The sequence below is a fragment of the Medicago sativa genome, chromosome 5 (genome assembly GCF_051527215.1).
Source record: "Medicago sativa cultivar Bolivia chromosome 5, Bolivia_mono, whole genome shotgun sequence".
Taxonomy (NCBI): Eukaryota; Viridiplantae; Streptophyta; class Magnoliopsida; order Fabales; family Fabaceae; genus Medicago; species Medicago sativa.
The window spans coordinates 19472805-19479584 of record NC_140753.1 but is presented as its reverse complement, the minus strand read 5'-3'; the positions used below and the strand labels follow the sequence as shown (position 1 = coordinate 19479584).

General features: G+C 28.5%; 1 long non-coding RNA gene across 1 annotated transcript; it reads left to right on the top strand.

Annotated features, from left to right (window-relative positions):
* Positions 1-4447: 4447 nt before the first annotated feature.
* LOC146920815 (uncharacterized) lies at positions 4448-4869 on the top strand. Its single transcript, XR_015010736.1, has 2 exons — positions 4448-4543; positions 4635-4869. It is a non-coding gene; the product is annotated as an uncharacterized LOC146920815 (long non-coding RNA).
* The last annotated feature ends 1911 nt before the right edge of the window (positions 4870-6780 follow it).

The following is a 6780-nucleotide window of genomic DNA, read 5'->3' as shown; positions in this document are numbered from 1 at the left end:
ATTTTTAGATTTCTCCAAAGACCAAAAATGAAGGAATTTAAAATAACGCAAAAAAATAAAATGATTTTTTTATATTTAATATAAAAAAATTAAGCTAATGATATTAAAAAACTAACAAAATATTTCATCATAATGTTTGAAGTTATGAGGGAGTCTTCAATGGGTTGGATCTTCATATTTGGCTAAGAGAAACCCCACAAATGAGATTGACACACCCCTAAAAAAAATGAGATTGACACCACATCTCACTTATATGTTACTCAATATGTACTTTTGCATCTAATGTGTAGAAGTTTAACTCACACATGACACATTAACATCTCTCCCTTAAGCGTGAGACTCTTTGTATCTATGATATATATGGTGAAATAACCAAATAAGGCCATTTCGTAGAGAGATGTTTTCACTCATTTATTTCATGAGAAGAGAAAAAAATAAAGTAGAAAAAGAAATCAGATGAAAAAAGAATTTGAACATGAGAGAAAAAGTAAGGGAGAATAGTGAGTTGTTGGTAATTTTATGGGTTTGTTACGTTGAAGAAAATTGAGATAATTTAGTAATTATGCTATCAAAGTATCAAACTCATTAAAAAGTCAACATCAATTTAAAATGTCTAATAAACATCTACAATTTTCCTTTTTCAGATTCCACCAAAGACCAATAGTGAAGGAATTTGAAATAATAGATGTTGAATAAAAATATATATTGCCTTGACAAAAAAAATTGCATGAAAATGAATGACGTCCAACATCTAAATGTTAAGATTAAAAATATTAAAAAAAATAACACGCAAAACTAACAAAACAAATTATCATAATGTTGGAATTCCCAGTGTAGCCTACATTAGGTTATATCGTAACATTATGCTAAGAGAAACCACAAAAATTAGATTGATACCACATTATCATACAATTTTTTTAGTTCATATCACTTATATGTTATTCAACATCTTCTCTTTTCTCCATTATAATTTTAACTCACATTTGACATATTAACATCTCTCTCTCAAGTGTGCGAGTCTCCACGTCTGTAATTATGTGACATAGGCAAATAAGGTCAAATGAAGGCACAACATGGTCATAAAGATGGGATGGTAATAATTAAATGGCTTAAATATGTTATTCGTCCCTGCAAATAGGGGTCGCTTAAAATTTCATCCCTGCAATCGCTAATCCTTTTTTTTTGCCCTTGCAAAGTTTAATCAGTTAAAAATTCGTCCCTTGACCAAGTTAATGACTGCCACGTCATCAAATTAACAAAATGGCATGGGAATTGACGAAAATACCCCTGGCTTATTTTTTTTTGTTTTTTTTCCTTCAAAAAAAATTCAGTTTTTTCCCGAATTTTTTTTACGATTTTTTCCCGAAAATTTTTCAGTTTTAATTTTAACAGTTTTTTTCCGAATTTTTTTTTGACTTTTAATTATTTTTCAGATTTTTTTAATTTAATAAAGAATTTTCAAAATTTTGAAAAAAAAAAATTTGAAGGAAAAAAATTAGCCCAGGGGTATTTTCGTCAATTCCATGCCATTATGGTAATTTTGATGACGTGGCAGTCATTAACTGGGTCAAGGGACGAATTTTTAACTGATTAAACTTTGCAGGGGCAAAAAAAGGATTAGCGATTGCAGGGACGAATAACATATTTAAGCCTAATTAAATAGAAGGAGGTTTATATTTCTTACTTTTATGAGAAGAGAGAAAGGAAATTGAAAAAGAAAGAAGATGAAAAATAAATTTGAGATTGAGATAAATGATACAGGTAAAAAAAAAAGAATTGTGTATTTGTCGATGAGGTTATAAGAAATAAAGTGAGTTGCTGGTAATTTTATAGGTCTATCGAAGAAGTTTGATATTTTTGGGTAATTAATAAGCACGAATTATGTCAACTCAACATTCTACGTGAGAATTTTTCTATAGTTAAATCCAACCAATGATCAAAAGTGAAGAAATTTGAAATAATATAGATTGATTAAAAAATAGTGCATGAAAATGAATAACATCCAAAAACTTATATTTAATATAAAAATGAAATAAATGACATCAAAAAACTAACAAAATAGTTAATCATAATGTTCGGAGTTTTGAAGAAGACTAAAATAGGTCAGAACAACACATTAAGCTAAGTGCGACTATAAAAGTGAGATTGACACCACATCATCACCAAAATCTTAACACATTAGTTATATTGATCATCTCACGTATCTTTTTCTTAACAATTGACACATTAACATATCTTCGTTAAATGTGAGACTCTCTTCGTTTGAGATCTGGTGACATAGCCAAATAAAGCTAGACGAAGGCAAAACATAGTAAAAAAGGTTGCTTGATGGTGGTTTCATGGAAGGAGATTTATGTTTGCACATTTAATGAAAAAGAGAGAAAGAAAAATAGAAAAAGAAATAATATGAAAAAGAAATTTGAACATGAGAGAAATGATAACGGAAAAAAAGTAGTGTGTGTTTTGTCCGTGGAAATATTAAGAAAAGAGTGTGTTAGTGATAATTTGATGGGTTATTTGAAGGAGTACGAGATTTATGAGTAATTATTTCACCAAAAAATAGACTCAATAAAAAAACTCCACATCAATTTAAAATGTCTAATAAACATGTACACATGTACTTTATCAACTCATCATAACATATATGTAGTTTTCTATTGTTCAATCTCATCAAAGATCAAAAGTGAAGATATTTGAAATATAGAGGTTGGATAAAAAAATTGAATGAAATCGAACGACATCCAAAAATATACATTGAATATTAAAAAATTAAGATATTATATTAAAAAAATAAAAAAATTAAATAATTCATCATAATATTTGTAGTTATAAGGGAGCCTACAATGAATTGAATCATCACATTTGACTAATAAAACTCCAGAAGTGAAATTGACGTCACATCTTCACCTAAAACCTCAAGACATTAGGCATATTATCAATTCATTCATATGTTGCTCAATATATATTATTGCATCCAAAAGAGAAGTTTAACTCACATGACACATTAACATATCTCCCTTAAGGTTAGGAATCTCTGTGTATGTGATATAGTGAGATAGCGAAATCAGATCAAAGATACAACATCGTAAAAAAATTTGGTTGGTGGTGATTTCATAGAGGAGTGTTTTTGTTTGTTTCTTTCATGCGAAGAAAGAAAGTAAATTAAAAAAAGAAAGAAGATAAACAAGGAATTTGAACATGAGAGAAATTACGAGGGAACAAACTAAGGAAAGTATGTTTTACCCGTGAGAGTATAGGTAATATGTGAGTTACTGATAGTTTATGGATTTGTTGAAGGCGTTGGCGATTGCTGGTAATTATGCTACCAAAATATTAGACTCATTAAAAAAATACCACATCAATTTAAACTGTCTAATAAACATGTATTTTGTGACCTAAAACATCTATATTTTCCACTATGATTCCACCAAACACCAAAAGTAAAGAAATTTATAGTAACAAAGGTTGAATAAAAAAATTGCATGAAAGCGAATGACATCTAAAAATTAAAATTTAAGGCTAAAAATTCAACAAATGACAGCCAAAAACTGAAACAAAAAAATCATCATAATATTATGTCTTCTGTGGAAGCCTACAATGGGTTGTATCATCACATTAGACTAAGACCAATCATATAAGTGAAATTGATATTGCATCAATCGTAAGATATTAGATATATGAGTCACCATACTTATATGTTGCTCAACATCTATTCTTGCATATAATGTGAAATTGTTACTCACAGTTGACAAATTAACATCTCTCCACTAAGTATCATAGTTTCTGTATACGTGAACCACTACCAAGAACCGCTCCCCCACAAATGTTGAACCTCGATATGATACCGTCGTTGGACCTTCAAGGGGAGACATCACTGGTGTGGATCAGCACATTGGAGAAAGAACAACCACACAGGTGAGAATGATACCACATCTTCATTCAAAACTTTAAGGTTTAAGTATGTGTTTTTTTCCATTTGTTTGTTGTTCAACCTCCAATATTTTATCAAATCTTTAGCTTTAATCGATACATGATACATAATAATATTCTCTATGTCAAGTATAACCAAATTCTAGCCCGTGCTTGGCACGGGTGTCCAAACTAGTATAATACAAAAGGATACTTCTATGAGCATAAGTACACGTGGCGCCTCATTTTGCTTCTAGCATTTAATGCTCCTCAAACAAATTTTTTGCAATGCATTAGACCTTTGATCAAGAAAGTTGACTTAATTATGTATTATGTATTATGTATCCATTGCATTTAATATTTTTATCATCCAATTAGAATGGATCGTTACTCATAATTTTTTTTCTTAACCAATCAAAATAGATCATGACTCATTTATTTTTTATGAGCCAATCAAAAGTGATCTTGACATGATTTTTTTCCTATATATAGACAATTTGGTGTTCATTATCTTCATCTACCATCTTTCTCTCATAAAATAAAAGACATTTTGTGTCCATAATTTAGGTTTCAAGTATACTTTTTATGATTGTTTTTCATTGTGGTTGTATTTATGTGCTTTTTGTTATAGCATGTAGGTGTGAAAATTATGTATTTAGTTTTCCTTCATTTTTTTTATCCAGTTCCTTTTTTTTCTTCTTCTAATTAACTATTTGTATTTTCAGGGTAACAAAATTCATGCTATTGTATGAAGAAATATGATCTATAAATTTGAGAAGGATTTGAAGGAAGGAAAGGTCTACTTTGGTGTTGCGTTACAAATCTTGGATCTTATCAAACAACGAAACATGACTACAAATAAAATTTTTAGTTTAACACAAAAATGAAATTATGTGCAGTGAATAATGTACCTTCAGATATTTCAGTTCAGATATTGATTTGGTGTTTCTTATTATGTCATTTATATGTATAATACTTTTATTTTGTTCGGATTAGTTTTTTCATCACAGCATTATTTTCGATCTTAAAGAGGTAGTACAATCTATTTGGAGGCTTTGATAAACTTTTTTTTTTTAAAGAATGAGGCTTTGATAATCTTGATCATTTGTTATTTACACAAGTACAAAAAAGCAACAATTTTTAGAAAACTCCAATATTGTTTTACACAATTGTAAATTTGAAACAATTAATTGGACTCAAAGTGGTTAATGAGTTCTACTAAAAGATTAATTATTTAAGAAAAATAATTTTTGTTAAGACTTTAATTTCCTCTTTGCTCGAATTACCCGGGTCCTTTTCCTCTGGGACCGGAGGGTTAACCCCAACAACAAAAAAACATATTAGATTTTTTCCACTATATTTTTAAACAAGTCTATGAATAACAATATAAATGATACACATAAATGCATCAATCATGCAAGATAAATATGGAAGGTATTTGTTTGACCAAATAAATGAAGGATATTATTATCAATGTGTTATGAATATGCATATTCAAATGATAATTAGCATATATTACAAGTCATTCAAATGTTAACATATCTCAATGATAATTTCCAAGCCAAACAGATTCAAACACTTTAAAAAGGAACAAGATGTAAAAAAAAAATTAGCATTTATCTACAATATTCTTTTCTTTTTTTTTTCTTCCGAATATTACAAGTTTTTTTTATGGTATATCAATGTATGCAACAAAATAATAGTAAATGCAAAAAAAAAAATTATATATATAATCAAAACCGTGTATATTAATGTATATGCTCTTTGCTAAAAACCATTTATTATTATTGAATGAATATGCATGTTTTTTTTTGCTAAAGAAATTTTTATTTTGTTTTTTGTTACTGCTAACGAATGAATATGCATGTTTGAACCCAAAAAAGTAGTATAGAATATGAAAGGCCTAGACATTTAAGAAAAAAATCGTATACTATCTATAAAAATGAATGAAATGAGCTTTCAAAACCTCTATAAAGTTAGTATTATTATAAAAAGAGAAATGATAGCAACACACACTTTTCAACATACCTTTTTTATTGGTTGCAATTCACACGGGTTCCACCAAATCATGTGAGACCCATATAAATTTGGTGGAACTCAAGTGAGTTTTAACCAATCAAATGAGTGTGCTAAAAAATGTATATTAAAATGTGTGTTACTAGCATTCTTCATTATGCAAAAGAAATGAAATTATTTTCCATGAAAACCGGTAAAGGTTATTGTCCCCTTTTTCTTATTTGATTTCTTCAATTTAATTGCAATCAACATTTGGTCTTCACGGTTTTTTTGCCAATCATAGACATTGATAAAATCAAGTGTACACATTTTCCAAATGGAAAGGAGTTATTTAGGAAAAACCTTGCATTGAATTATATCATCAGAATAAAAGTTGGAAATTAATATATTTTAATATTTTTATAACAATAAAAAATAGCACAAGAAAAAAGCGCACCATACAAGTATGTTCCTTTTTTTACTCATATAAACATACTATCTTTTCCCCTAAAAAAACATATTCGTTTTTTTTTAATAATTTTATTTAGGTGAGATTTTTTTTTGTCAATATCTCTCTTTATTTAGGTGAGTTGAGTCCAAAGAGAAAACCTCAAGAATCAAAAAGAGATTACAATGTATTATCCATCGAGGATGTCCTAACACTGGTATTGAGAATTGTACTCGCACTTTAATGGGGGCTGGAGTCAATTTATTATCAACTAAATCAACATATATCGACAATATAAGCACATTCTCAATCACACTACATATCTTTATATTTTTATCTTTATCTTTATAATAAACATTTGTCTTACATTACATATAAAGTACACATGACGGTCTCTCATCTCCTACCTCATTTCATGCTATGATATT